This window comes from Pan paniscus, chromosome 12 (genome assembly GCF_029289425.2).
Source record: "Pan paniscus chromosome 12, NHGRI_mPanPan1-v2.0_pri, whole genome shotgun sequence".
NCBI lineage: Eukaryota > Metazoa > Chordata > Mammalia > Primates > Hominidae > Pan > Pan paniscus.
In genome coordinates this window covers 48,604,827-48,621,160 of record NC_073261.2, presented here as the reverse complement: position 1 = coordinate 48,621,160, position 16,334 = coordinate 48,604,827, and the positions used below count along the sequence as shown (strand labels likewise).

Below are 16,334 nucleotides of genomic sequence, written 5' to 3'. Positions count from 1 at the left end.
TAATTTTCTTGCAACTACTCAATTACAGTTTTTTACCATGTCCCTCCGTTTTTTATAGATATATTTCTCTGATAGATTATGCTTCTTTAGATCACCCATTGCAAATCCACAGGACCTGACACACAGTATAAATGACAGCAAGAAACTTTTCTGTTTCATATACAATGCCTGTTTTAAGATACCTAACATTTTCATTACTCAATATTAGAGAAAACTGTGATTTATGTCCAGGAAAGCCAGGAAGGTTATTGGACTGCCTTTTCACCATCTATACCATCTCATTCTACCTTCAGTATTTAAAAATAAGTGAAGCGGTGCTTTATTTTCATATATTTCCAGAGCACTAGCTTGCTGCCGAACATGAGGTCATCCTATAAAGCTCAAACTGATTTGACTACTAGTTCCTAGAAATTTTATTGCTATAACATTTAGAAAGGCAAGACTTAAGGAGTCTTGCCTTTCTATCATATATATGATATCATGTATACGATAATATCATCTATACATGATAATTTATTGGCATGGTTCTTTGGTTGGGATTTTAAGTAGATATAAAGTTAGAAATAAATAGGATGAATTTTGATGTGTAGTTACCCACTGGTAATCAAGCACCATAATGTATCATCGGTTGATAAAATTTGAGTCTACATATTGTACAAAGTGTTTCAGATATGGTTTTACATATTTTTGTTTATTTCCCCCCACCCCACTTCCACATCCTCACACTGTTCTTTTTACGTCATTGTACTTTTACTTCTCTTTTTATATTTCTACCTTGTTTTTATACTTTTTGAATGAGGGCCTGTGGGTGGCTTGGCACTAAACGGCAACCTACAAAGCATGTTATATTAAAATTAAAGGCCCTTCTACGTACTTTGTGATTCATAGCTCTAATCATATTGTTGACATTTTTGGAAGTTAATCCACCACGAAAAGTGTGTGTTTATGCATGTGGGTGTATATATTTGTGAATTATGTACTTGTGTAATGAATCATGGGAGATATGGGAGAGTATGGGAGAGTAATCTGTGATTATCATCTAAATTGGAAATGTGAAGAATTAGAAATAAAAGAACAGTGAGAATAGTGATACAAATGTTAGCTGGGATGGAGGAACAATAAACAGCAAGATACAGCAAAGGAAGAGTCATGCTTTTTCACCTCACATTTATAATTATTCTATTATAAAGTCTATGATTAGATAAAATTATTGACTTTACATTATAACAGGAAGAAGGCTCAACTCCCCTAAGAGCTTCATGTAAAAAAAAATGGAGAACCTCATTTCCCAACCATAAAAAAAGAAAGGAAAAGAAAAGAATCTGAGACAACCTTGAATCCTTTTGCAAATTGATGAAGTCATGGAGGAGTCTTTTGTAGGTCTAGCTTAAGAATAGGATCGGGAAATCGTGTGTAGTTACACAGCTAAAAAATGTAGAATTCATTTATTTTTCTCTTGACTTAGGGGATATTTGCAGAATTCAAGGCTACATTCAAAATCAGTCAGCATTTACTTGAATATCTTTTCGTGTGTTACCTGGGTCCCAGAGGTAGTTAATGATGAACTCTGGAATGTATGAGGTTTTTGAAAAGTGTGTGTGTGTGTGTATATATATATATATATATATACACACACACACATATATATGTATATTAATCACTGAGGCTGACATCATTACCCAGGAAGTGTTATTTTAAATCCATTCATTTATCATTTTTTTTTTAAGGAAATGTAGATATTGGTGTGTGTGTGTGTTTATATATATATATGAGATATATATGTATCTCATATATATAATATGATATATAATTATATGTACATGTATAAAATATAATTATATATCATATATATAATTTCACCTCACATTTATGTCATATATAATTATATGATAATTTATTGGCATGGTTCTTTGGTTGGGATTTTTAGTAGATATAAAGTTAGAAGTAAATAGGATGAATTTTGATGTGTAGTTACTCATTGGTAATCAAGACAATAATCAAATGATCAATATGAACTATTCTATAAATGAGTTGCAGATTTTAATGATTTGTCTACTCTCTTGACAAGGCATTTCAGGGCACAATTGATTAAAATGTTGCATAATTTCATACATGTCTGGTTTGCTCATAATTTTAGATTGCTCTACAACTCAAGAAACAAACTTTACTGTTGCAATTTGTGTGTTTTCCCCATTCATTGTACTTGATTAAGGTGCATGCTTCACTGATTGAACTGAATAACTTTACAGAATAAAATGTTTACGGTTTTTATCAATGGGAAATGTATTGCCACGTCTCAATTTTCCTAGTATAAGAGTCAAAGTATGCAAAAACACCTCTTTGGAATGCAACCTCTGTTATTAATATGATTACCATTTTTATTTGCTGTTATTTTCATTATGTTGTTTAAAGCGTTCCCCAGCTTCTAAACATTCTCAAAATGTTAGTCCTTAAATGCAAAAGCAGGAATGGCATTCAGAACAACATTCTGCCCATGTTAGAGCTCCCATTTAAGCTTCAGGTAGGAGTGAATATATGGGCGTTAAAGTGAAAATACTTGCCTTTTTTGACAGTGTCTTCTCTTCACTATACATGAAACAGGTTGTTTGGCATACATTTTCTTAATTGGAATAATGTTTTAAAAAGTTTTTTAAAGAAACAAAAAAAGTAAAATGGTAATCATTTTCTTTAAATAAACACCAGCATTCTTATGTTATACTCTTGTTTCTTTAAGATTTTTGGAACATCACAACAAAGTTTCAGATTGGTAGAAAGAAACCATAGATATACTTGGCAAGACTAATTTAAATTCCTAATTTATACATTAAAGCATGTAGAAACTTAGCTGAAGCTCTTTGGCAAGATGGAGAAAGAAAAAATACAAACTTGTCTTAGCACAGATTTCTTAGGAATGAAAAAGCCCCTTAACTGGCAAGTAGCTACTAGTGACATTAGCTGAACTATGTAACCTTCTGTCTAATCGAAAGAACCTAATTTCATGCTGTGAAGTGGCCCTTTTCATCACTGATGGTGACATCATTATCCAAGAAAAGCTTTTTAAAATCCATTCGTTTATTCTTTCCTTTTGAGGAAATGTAGAGAGCAGAACTTCCCTGGTTCTCAGCCCAAGCTCAATATCACCTAAAAGCCTGTTTTCATCATGAAGACACATTGAGAAATGGTCAGGAGTCCCTGATAATTCTATGTGGTTCTGCACAATCAACAACTCAGGATACTTTCCTCAATTGTTGTTTAAAAAATGTAGTGCATTTTTTCTCATTCTGCTATTAGTCCACTTCTTCCAGATTACTTGCTGGATGTACTTCCATTTCCATGTATGAGAAAAGAAAGTAAATGAAGCTCTAGTAGTAAGTGAAGTTGTGAGCCCTTGCAGCAGAGGACTCGGCACTAAGTCTGAGCTAGACTCTCTCAATGAAATCCAGACTGCATCATTTATCATCTACAAAACAAGGATGAGATTTAAAGTTTAGTGCCTCTATTTCCTCATTTATACAATGGCATTAATTTATACCATAAATAGTATAAACTTCTTAGGGCTGATATTAATGTGTCCGGAATTGGTGGGTTCTTGGTCTCACTGACTTCAAGAATGAAGCTGCGGACCCTCGCGGTGAGTGTTACAGTTTTTAAAGGTGGCGTATCCGGAGTTTGTTCCTTCTGATGTTCAGATGTGTTTGGAGTTGCTTCCTTCTCTTGGGTTCGTGGTCTCGCTGGCTCAGGAGTGAAGCTGCAGACCTTCGAAGTGAGTGTAACAGCTCTTAATGCAGCACGTCTGGAGTTCTTCGTTCCTCCCGGTGGGTTTGTGGTCTCGCTGGCTTCAGGAGTGAAGCTGCAGACCTTTGCCGTGAGTGTTACAGCTCATAAAGGCAGTGTGGACCCAAAGAGTGAGCAGTAGCAAGATTTATTGCAAAGAGCAAAAGAACAAAGCTTCCACTGTGTGGAAGGGGGCCCCAGCGGGTTGCCACTGCTGGCACCCGCAGCCTGCTTTTATTCTCTTATCTGGCCCCCACCCACAACCTGCTTTTTGGTCCATTTTACAGAGAGCTGATTGGTCCATTTTGACAGGGGGCTGATTGGTGCGTTTACAATCCCTGAGCTAGACACAAAAGTTCTCCATGTCCCCACTAGATTAGTTAGATACAGAGTGTCAATTAGTGTATTCACAAACCCTGAGCTAGACACAGAGTGCTGATTGGTGCATTTACAAACCTTGAGCTAGATACAGAATGCCGATTGGTGCATTCACAAACCATGAGCTAGACACAGGGTGCTGATTGGTGTGTCCGCAAACCTTGAGCTAGATACAGAGTGCTGATTGGTGTACTTACAATCCGTTAGCTAGACATAAAGATTTTCCAAGTCCCCACCAGACTCAGGAGCCCAGCTGGCTTCACCCAGTGGATCCGGCACCGGGGCCGCAGGTGGAGCTGCCTGCGAGTCCCACGCCATGCGCCAGCACTCCTCAGCCCTTGGGCGGTCGATGGGACTGGGCACTGTGGCCCTGGAGCAGGGAGCGGTGCTGGTCGGGGAGACTCGGGCCGCACAGGAACCCACGGCTTGGGGGAGGCTCAGGCATGGAGGGCTGCAGGTCCCAAGCCCTGCCCGTGGAGAGGCAGCTAAGGCAAGGGGAGAAATCCAGCACAACAGATGCTGGCCCAGGTGCTAAGCCCCTCACTGCCCAGGGCTTGTGGGCCGGCCGGCCGCTCGGAGTGCGGGGCGCTCAGAGTGCCGGGCTGCCGATCCCACGCCCACCGGGAACTCGCGCTGGCCCCAAGCGCCAAGCACGCGGCCCCGGTTCCCGCTGGCGCCTCTCCCTCCACACCTCCCCGCAAGCTGAGGGAGCCGGCTTCGGCCTTGGCCAGCCCAGAAAGGGGCTCCCACAGTGCAGCGGTGGGCTGAAGGGCTCCTCAAGAGTGGCCAGAGTGGGTGCCAAGGCAGAGGAGGCGCCCAGAGCGAGGGAGGGCTGCAAGGGCTGCCAGCACGCTGTCACCTCTCATTAACAATAAATGTATTAATATATGCAAAGTACTTATAGCAGTGCCTGTTACTGTATGGTAAGTATTGTATAAGTACTGCTTATGATTAGGATGATGGTGATGATTTCACATCATCATTTATTTAAAAACCAAATTAAAATTAAGTCTTGGGAAACTTATACATAATCCATACACAATCACCCTTCTTTATAAATGGAAAACTGGTCTCAGAACACTTGCATATCCCAAAATTCATATATACTCAATGTCCGCAGGCCCCCTTAGAGAACCTGTATCTAAATGGTTGGTTCTCCATGTAGGCAGATTTTGCATCCCGCTAATACTGTATTTTCTATCAGTGTTTGGTGGCAGATGTGAAACCTGTGGATACAGGATGCATTGGTCCGTTTTCACACTGCTGTAAAGAACTTCCCTGAGACTGGGTAACTTATAAACAAAGGAGGTTTAATTGACTCACAGTTCCCTATTGCTGGCGGGGCCTCAGAAAACTTACAATCATGGAGGAAGCAGAAGCAGGCACCTTCCTCACCTTCTTCACAAGGTGGCAGGCAAGAGAGTGAGAAGGAGAAACTTCCAAACACTTATAAAAACATGATATCATGAGAACTCACTATCATAAGAACAGCCTGAGGGAACAACCCCAGTGATCCAATCACCGCCCTTCCTCAACACCTGGTGATTACAGGCCGCTCCCTTGACATGTAAGGATTACAACTCTAGATGAGATTTGGTTGGGGAAACAGAGCCAAAACATATCACAGGGCAAACACTTTATTTTTAAAAATCCACATAAAAGTGGACCTTATAGTTCAAACCCATGTTGCCCAAGGGTCAACTGTATATATATAGATTAAATTCACACACACACACACACACACACACACATTCTCAGTGTGTGACTGAGAATATGACAGTTTTTATAAATGATAAAGCATACAACAAAATTCTATATTTATCTTAAAGCTCATGTAAACTAAAAATGCAAAACTTGTGTTTTTGATTCACATTCACACATACTTTATGTAAGGTAAGTCCTCTTTGGAGAAAAGGAGAAAAAAATATGAGGTGGAGTGGAAACTTAGCAATATTTTTTTTAACAGAAAAGTTTATCAGAAGTAAATTGTAGCATTTCTTTTATTCCAGTATAGGGTACTTAGATACAGGTTATAAATGCCTATTTTCTTCTGTATGTTCAAAGTAATAAATATAAATTAAAAAATAAATGAAGCTTAAAATCCAAAGAAACAGTGCCATCTTTTGACCTTGCAAGATACCCAATATGTTCTAGCTCTTACTACCTTTGAATAGACAATGTTCTCACTCATATGGAAAGTTTCCTCCTTTTTGTCTTTCAGTCTTTCTCCACCAATCAATGTGCTCTTTAACTCAATGTGGTATGATCACTATTACAACATTACATAAAATGTCTGCAGGAAGTCACAAGTGTGCTACCCACTGTTAAATTTAATGGACATGATTGGCCTCTTAACAGCATTTAATCGAAGTTAATACTTTTCTGACATTAAACTTTTGGCCACCCTTATCATCGCCTACATGAAACTAAGTTAATATTTCACAGATTCTTACCTGTGCTTTACCGTTCTGCACTCCCTCTGTACACACCAATCTCATTTACTCCCAACTCTTTACAAAAATAACCAAATGCAGATATTTCTCAAATTTCGCATCAAGCCCAGACCTCTCTTTTCAAGCGTCTATATTCAGATGCTTTACTTACATATTCCTATATGTGTTTTACATTTTTCTCATACTTAGAAAGTCTAAAATTATTTTTTTTCTCTCATCACAAACATTTCACTCCCTTGGTGTTCTCACGGGGTAAATTCTACTTGTTATACCTGATTAAAATGCTAGAGATCTTGACACATCATTTTCCTTCATCCTCCTACATGAAAATACACATCCAGGATATATTCTGCATTGAGCCATCTCTCCCCTCTTTTATTAGCACCATCTACTGCACAGATTAGTACGGTCTTTCCTTTAAATTTTGAGCAGCCCACCAACTGGGCTTGTGTTTCCTGCCTTGGGTCTCTCCGGATTCATTTGCTACATAGCAGCCAGGATGATCTTTCATGAAATGTAGCTGATTGTGTTATACAGCTTTAAACTCTGCAATCACATCTTGTTGCATTTGCTATCATAGCTAAATTCATGGTCCAAAAGATTTGCCTGGAGGAGATCCATTCTTTCTCTTGTGAACGCTGTCAGAATCAAAGTAGAGTCACCACTTTTTAAAAAACCCTGACAAATGTTGCCAAGGAAGGCTATGAAGAGAATGGTTTACATGCAGAAATGCCTGACAACAAGAATTATCAAAAAACACTTTACAAAAACTGAAACCTTGTACAAAGGCCATCTCAATCTGCACAAAAAGAAATACTTCAGCAAGAACATCTGCCCAACAACTACCTATCAGACCTTGCACTGGTGCCACCTATGCTCTTGATCCTTGAAGCCAAGAATAATTATCTCAAAAAACTTTATAATCCTCATTTTTCCTTTAAAAACCTTTGTCTTTCTTTACCTTCCTGAATATGCACATGGTTTACTATGGCACATGTATTCCCATTGCAATGTCCATTCCTGAATAAATATCATTTTATTTTAGGGAGTCTCTCTCAGTTTGTTGTTTAGGTAGACCCTCTTATTTCAAACTAATTTTCCTTTTCCTCACTATGCTTTAACTCCCGATCCTCGTTCAGTTCCTTGAACACACCATGTTCCTTCAATCCTGTCACAGAGGTTTGCTCTTTTGGTTCCTCTCGGTGGAATGCTTGCCCCCATCTCTGGACCCAGTTAAATCTTAATCCCATATCAAATTGCAACTCTACTGACATAGTCCATGGTTGGATTAGCTGACCCCTATTATAAACTGTCATAGTACCCTGTTCTTTCCTTTACAACACATATAACTGTTTATAACCATTTTTACTTCCAGAATATTACAGCTTTTATTACTATTTTAGTGTCACAGGATGACACCGGTGTTATTAATGTTATAAAAACAGAACCATAATCAGAATTTACAGTTCTTTCTGAATAAGACGGGGATACCATGAAACTCTGTTTGACCCTGTAGAGACCCTCTGGCTATGTTTTAGGTAAGAGTTGTCAAATATAAATTGTTTAAATATATTTTTATCTGTATGTTCAGATTGCTTAAATTCTTAAATATTGTTCATCTCATTATTTGTAGCATTTATTAATATTCAGAGACATATTCTGGCCTCAAATATTGGTTCTGCCATTACCCGTCTCTGTGACCTTGTCCAAAAATTATTTAACCTTTGGGATCTTTCCTTTACAGAGCATAAGAATAAAACATAGCTAACTAGGTTGAAAAATTAAGTAAGGTTTTATATATATATAGTATATAGAATGCCCATTGGTCCTTAGTAAACACTTAACAGCTGTGAGCAATCCATATCTGTTCCTACACAATATTTATAACTCTAAAGTGCATGGTTTGTGTATCTTTTGTTCACTTTTGTTCACGATTTACTTCCAGGTGATTACCAAAAAACTTGCCACGTGATGAAACATTTTTAAAACATGAATAGATAAATGAAGATAAATATGAATATTTGCTAATTTATTTTACACAAATAATTGCCAAGCCTGCAGTTAAATTTAGAGTAAAATTCTATATAAGATGGAGACATGTTAGAACTACCCAAGATCAATAGTTATAAGAGTAAGTATATTATATTACAAGAGTAAATATCTAGGGGAGATTTCATTTTCTGATATTTAGAAATGATCCACAACACTTAAAGAGGAACAAAATATTTTGAAATACAAGCATTCAGAATTCTGTACGTTTAGGATTTAAAATTATATTCCTAAAATATAAATAGGTATTACATGAAAAGTAAGTTCTGTAATAGAACCATTTTGGAGAATTCTATTTAAAGAAAATCAATATATATACATTCTAATTACAGTAGAATTTCTTAAGCTTTTAGCATTTTAGGCATATTTTCTCTAAATAACATTGAACATTTTATTATACATTATCTTGTGGAAAGTATGTTCTGAAGAATATTTATGAAGGAACATTGATGAAAATGATCTTTGAAGAGAAAGGAGAAGGAGATAGTGGTTTGACATAGAGATTCACTTGGCTATATTAACTTAGAAAAATAAGTCTCCTTTTCTTAATCTAATCTATAAATTAGAAGAAATAATCTCTTTTTATTAGGCTGCTATGAGAAGCAAGTTGAATCATAATTACAGAAACACTTAGAAAATTAGGAGGACTACAAATATAGAAGTTATAATAGTAATCCCACATAAGATTGTAAGAGGCTTAAAGCCACATTAGTTGTTAATTAGATACAGTTAATTTTAAACTACCTTTTTCTACTTATCATGTCAAATTTCAAAAACAAAAATGTGTGAAAGGTACTCAGGATGCCTGTAAGTAATAATTATTTTCAATTTCAAGTTATTAAAATGTCATAGCTGGCTGGGTGGGGTGGCTCACACCTTTAATCCCAGCACTTTGGGAGGCCAAACGGGGCAGATCACTTGAAGCCAGGAGTCCAAGATCAGCTGGCCAAGATGGTGAAACCCTCTCTCTACTAAAACTACAAAAATTAGCCGAGCATGATGGTGCATGCCTGTAATCCCAGGTACTCAGGTGGCTGAAGCAGGAGAATTGCTTGAACTCAGGAGGCGGAGGCTGCAGTGAGCCAAGATTGTGCCACTGCACTCCAGCCTGGGCAACAGAGTGATATTCTGTCTCTAAATAAATAAATATTTTAAAAAAGCCATAGCTACTCAATGTGTGCCAGAGATCATTTCTGTATATGATATTTCCCCAAACTGGTTTGAGGTTGGATTTCTAAAAGTGTGTGAATGCCTTGACAATGCCAGCTCGCATTGAAGGTTGGTATAAACAATCATGCACAGACACTCTGAAGGGCACTTATTCTTCTATAGCAAGAAAATCCAGGGCCATGGAAGGTTAATATATTACTCTAAAGATGGTTGTTCAAATACTGAGTATTATATAAAAATTGGATTTTTGAATAGTTTTAGGAAATGTAGTCTAGGCATAGTGGCTCCCGCCTGTAATCCCAGCACTTTGGGAGGCCGAGACGGGATAATCTCCTGGGGCCAGGAGTTCTAGAACAGCCTGGGCAACACAACAAGACCCTGTTTCTACAAACAATTTTTAAAAAGTAGCCAGGCATGGTGGTGCTTGCCTGTAGTCCTAGCTACTTGGGAGGCTGAGGTAGGAGGATTACTTGAGCCTGGGAAGTCAAGGCTGCAGGGAGCCATTATGATGCCATTGCACTCCAGCCTGGGTGACAGAGTAAGGCCCTGTCTCAAAAAAAAAAAAAAATATATATATATATATATATAAAATATATATATATTTATATAAAAATAATAAAATAATAAAAATATATATTATATTAGTATATATGGTACATAACATTTATTAATATAATTCCTTACCATACAAAATATCCTCATGCATTAATAAGAAAAAGATAATAAGCACCAGAAGAGAAACAACTAATAAAGAACTAGTAAAGTTAAGGGAAGGAAAGACCAATCACATAACATTATAATTCCAGGTAGGAATATTACATGATACAACCATTCTTGAGAACAATTTACCAATGTACATTTTAAAAAATCATGTTTAATCCAGAAATCTCCCTTTTCATAATGTTTCTTAGTGGTTTAATTGGATTATTTTTGGCAAATTGAGAGCACACCCTCTTCCACTTCAGTCTTCTTGCATACTCTCCCACGGGAGATCTCAATTGGAGAGAGTCATTTGCCTATTTTGACACCACTATTTTACCTGCTGCTACATCTCACTAATTTTATATAAGTAATGTATTAGTTAAAATACATTTGTTATTGTAACACACAGGCCAAAACTGTGTAATGGCTCAAATGTTACGGAAATTTATTTTTTGATCATACAGAGTAAAAACAAATGTCTCTGATTGATGTTTCTCAAAGCAATGGTGATATGATATTTGTATCCAGGCTTCCTTCATTTGGAGTTCTGCCATCTACTACAAAGGGCTTCCGTGAGTTCAGTGATCATTAGTATCAAGCAAAAGAAATTAAAAGGAGTTTAGAGGAAAACATATGGAAGATTTTATGGACAGACTAGAAATAAAGCACATACCTTCTGATCACTTTTTGTTGTCTAAATCTTGGTCATATAACCTTCTCCCCCATAACTCTGTGGTAGGCTGGTAAATGTTGTTTAGCTCCCTGTGAGAAAGAAGAAACAGTCTTGATGAATACCTTGCCTGTTTCAGCCAGAAGGTACAAGATAAATTATGATTCCAGGACAATATTTTTAACAGCATGTATTAGTGTTTTTATTTGAGAGTTACAAATTTACGTTTTTGCTGTGTAGCACCCACTACAGATTATAATTTATTTGAAAACCTAAAAATTCAAATTATTCATACGTTAAGGTTTCCGTTTCTTTGCTGTGCTTTATTCTGCTTCTGCTCTGTTACAGACATCCACTTCTTTAAAAGCAACTTTAGGCCAGGTGCAGTGAGTGGGTCACACCTATAATCCCAGCACTTTTAGGGACTGAGGGAGGAGGATCGCTGGAGACCAGGAGTTTGAGACCAGCCTAAGCAATATAACAAGACCCCATCTCTATCAAAACAAAAAATGTTTAAAAATTAGCCAGGTTTGGTGGCCTGTGCCTGTAGTCCCAGCTCCTTGGGAGGCTGAAGCTGGAGAATCACTTCAGCCCAGCAGTTTGGGGCTGCAGTAAGCTATGACTGTGCCACAGCAGTCTGGCCCGGGCAAGAGAGCAAGACCCTATCTTTAAAAAAGCAACTTTATTTTACCTGTTTCCTTTTAATTTCTTTCACTTTCACCAAAAGTATTTTAACTTATTACTTTCTTATCTTTCAACTTTTTTCTGTTGTCCAGTCCTGTTATGTAAATGGTATAAAAAAGGTTTCATATTTTCCTGATAATATGTCTTATTCAAATAATTAACTCAATCATATAGGTATTTAAATATGTATGATTTTATGAATGATCAACAAAGGCAAGTTATAAATGAAGCCAACAATTGAAGGGAACAATTGGTAAACTAATGTTTGTCTTATCTCCAAATTCCTAAATATTATTTTTAAAAGTACTTTGTTAAAGTAGTATAAGACCATAATTTAAAAAGATAAAATAAAGCCTAAAAATACTTACAATGAAAAGCAACTTGCCAATGCCTCTATATCTACTTCAACCCCAATTCTCAAAATTAACCCCTTTAAATTGTTTGTTTCTTCTTGCAGTTACTTCTTTTTATTTTTTCTAAATAGGGTTTCTACTTTTATTTTATTCTAAATGCTCTAATAGATCGGCCATATGTGTGTCAAAAATGTTGCCAAAGGTACACCCACCAAACATATAGCTATTTAATGTTCTTCACACTTCTCCCATTCATACATGGAGATCTTCTTACAGAACTCATTCCTCAAGGATCACAGTAAACTTGTCGGTGCCTTGAGCTGGTGACCTTTTGTGTACCTGGGAATTTGTTTTGCCTTTCTCTTGTTTATAAGGTATAAACCTACCCATTTGCTCTGCAAAAGCTGGACCCAGGAAGAGGTAAATGTGCCACAGTTGATGCATAGGTTTTTAATCAATCCTTCAGTTTTCAACAGGTAACTTACTTCAGACTTCTGGAGTGGCCTGTGATTCTGCATCTCAAGTATCTCACATTCAAATTACTCACAGACTATACCGTGTTCTCTACCATGTAGAAAATGGGTATTGCTGGATGACTCCCAATGATATATAGTATCTGGAGATTCTAACTGCACTGTACTCAGATTTTTGGCAAGTCTTTCTTTCCAATCCCAGCCTTTTGCCATACTCAATTTCTTCCCGTAAAACTATAGAAGGCTCTCTGACACAATTGGCTTTTAGCTCATTGGCATTCCACACTGCAGTCACTCAGATAATAACTTAGCTTCCTAAATCAGTTTACCGCTCTTCTACTTCCCTTTTAGTCTTCAAATTTTGTTGAAATATCAGATCCACTGTGGCCTTTCCTCCAGTTCTCTTTGTCCTTGGGAATATAAACTCTTTTGTTATTAAATTGAGAAGATGTAAATATATGAGGTCAACCTCCAATAATTAATTTCTAATTAAGTTTTTAGGGCTATAACAGAGTATCATATATGCCTGAGCTGTTGATCTTCAGCCTTATTTATTCCTGAAATCTCTGTTTTAATGCTCTAGAGAGCTAGGCTAATCAGGCTACAAATAGAAAATGATTTCTACTCTTAAGCCTAGACTGAAGCTAGACTTACGCAGTAGTCCATGCTTTCTCCCCCTGGAAAACATGTTCTCTTTCACTTAGTCTTGTTATGGGAGGACTGTATTCCAATAAAGTAAGCAAATGCAGCTCATTTTTATCAGTTCAGGAACCACAAAGAAGGGAGGAGAAAGATTCTAAAGAGGAGGATGAAGAAAACAGGTGATCAGAAGGAAAAATGTTCATACTTAGCTCAGTTTTAACCCTAAAATATGACACTACACTTTCCCCAATATTTGTCTATCTTTATATTAAATGTATAATGTTAAACACCCTGCTTGTATATAGAATTGTAAATTTCACTTAAGCCTCATAGTATAAGGATATTTCTATTAAATCAAAAATAGCAATGAAATTATTTAGCTCTTATAATAAATTAATTACAAAAATGTATACTAACATCAAAAATGCTTAAGATTTTTTATTGGTGACAGACAGTAAACTGCTGAAGAGTATTTATAGAATGACCTCATTCCTAAAAAGTAAATGATATATTCAATAGAAGACAGCGTACCAATAGAAAACTAACTATAAATTAATATGTTTAACTGTTTATAAATTATTCCTTTGAAGAATGGGAATACAGTAGATTTTCTGAGTTTTATGCTTCTATGATGTTTTCATCTTCTTGCAGTATATGCATATAACTAGTTTAATGATAAAAATGTCATATTAATATAATATATGTCATTTGTCTAACCTAATGACAGGGTTCAAAGAGATTATGAAGAAGAATAAGGTGCTGACCCCAATGTCATGTAACTTGTATTATCAAGAAAAGATATGTGGTCACAAACTGCACAATTATAGAAAAAAGTATATGGATAATTGTTAAAATTAGTGGCTTTATTTTAGTTCAATGAGACAAAGTTCAGAGTAGCATAGAAGAGGAAAATGATTTACCTCAAGATTCATATTAACAGTGAAATTCTCTTTGGATAAGCCAACTAGAATTGTAGAGTATATTAGAGGCAGAGGTTATTTGGGCTACATGGACTCAAACACTTAGAGAGAAGTTGATATTAGCAAATTATTTTAAACCCTCTTATTCTTAATCTAAAAATATTCAGATTTATGAATGAGGTAGTGTAGGCATCATGCCCAATTGTGATTTACACAGAAAAAAAGACATGTAAGTAGAGGAGAACTAGCACTTGCCCAAGAAAATATGGAGGGCATCTGAGGACATTTTTCCCACCCTCTTTCACTTGTCCCCACTACCACCATCCTGCTTGGGATAGAGTTTAGCCCCTGTAAGTATTTATTTTATTTAAGATACTGGTAAAGGATCTGTAAAATGAAACCAAAATTTACTGTGTATTATATGAGTTATATTTTAATTTTTTAAACAGTCAATTTTTCAGGTTTATGATCTAAGGGCAATTATGATTTGGGGAGCTTAGTTTTTTTCAATTTATGGCTATGCAATATCTCAGCATGAGTCTTCTAACTTTTGATCCAATGTTTATGCTCTACCTTCCAATGTCATAATTTTTGTTCAGTTAACAGGTAAGAGAGACAAGGGTAGAGAGTATACCAAACCATAATGAAGCAAAACCAACAACCAAGTCGAGTAGTAGAACTCAACCTTGACAGCTCATTGAAGGGCATCTCACTGGGACAATTCCATGCTCTACAATCCCTTTTGGAAACCGATAAAGCGTAATTTCAAAAACACCACAGTTGATTCCAATGTGCAGCCAATGTTGAGTACTGCTGAACTTAGGTGAATGCAGGTCACCAAGAGAAAGATGAAGGTGAATGTAAAGAACAGGAGTTCCCATTGAAGTAGAACTTGGCAATCTACATGGGAAATTTAAATACAAAGAATCATAAAGAGGTTTTTAAGAAGATTAAATTAACAGATAAAATATTTTCAAGAACCTGAATCAAGAATTTTGATTATATCTATATAATATATAATATATGATATATTTATATATGATAGATTATAAATATTATATATTTATATATGATATATATTATATATTTATTTTTATATTATATATTTATATTTATATATTTATATATTTATATTATATAAATATTTATATATTAATTAATAATAAATAATAAATAATTAATATTTATATTATATATTATATATTTATATATTATATATATAATATATAATATATCATAAAATATATATTATATATATTATATTATATAATATATAATGTATATGTCAAAAAACATGTATTTTATTTTGTAAAGATTAGGGTTTTTCCATGTTGCCCAGGGTGGTGTTGAACTCTTGGACTTGAGAGATCTCTTCACCTTGTGCTCCCAAAGTGCTGGGATTACAGGCATGAGCCATTAAGCCTGGTCTGTTGAATTAAAAAATTTAATACACAAAGTAGAAGTTTGTGGGTAACTACTCAGAACCAATTAGTCTTCTGGAATTTCTTGTGGAAGAAATACTTTAATATTCATAACAAAACTGAAAAGATATGAAAAAATGAGCAAAAGATAGCAACTTGATGTAAATTTACATGAATCGTAACATGGAGCACATAGGCTTTCAATAAAACAGAAAATTAGAGAGACAGATTGACTCAATTAGTAGAGAAAAATATTCATTATATAAATAAGTAATTGAGTCTGCAGACTGGAGGGCTTCTGTAAGGCCTGGGAAAGACTAAAAGAAAAATGAAATTCAATATCAATATTGAATAACAAAATTAAAATTCAATATTAATATTAATAATTGTCAATAGTGAAATTCTTGAATTCCGAGATTAAAGAAAATGATCTTATTAGTAGAGGATAAATATCTTAATAGAGAAAGAAAATTTAACAATAGACTTATCCTTTAGAAGAAGACTAAAAGTGAAGAGCAACATATAAACTATTCAAAGTAAGGTACAGAGACCCAAAAATCTTCTTTCCAGTTACAATAGTTTCACCTGTCAGGGAAAAAGAAAGAATTTGTAGTTATGGAAGAATTTAAAGAGGTAGCATCCATA

The 16,334-nt window shown here is 35.6% G+C and overlaps 1 long non-coding RNA gene across 1 annotated transcript; it reads right to left on the bottom strand.

Moving 5' to 3' along the window:
- Positions 1-11,199: 11,199 nt before the first annotated feature.
- Positions 11,200-15,066, bottom strand: LOC117979192 (uncharacterized). The gene is made up of 3 exons (XR_004669935.2): positions 14,954-15,066; positions 13,361-13,502; positions 11,200-11,288 (listed from the first exon to the last, which is right to left on the bottom strand). It is a non-coding gene; the product is annotated as an uncharacterized LOC117979192 (long non-coding RNA).
- Between the last annotated feature and the right edge of the window lie 1,268 nt (positions 15,067-16,334).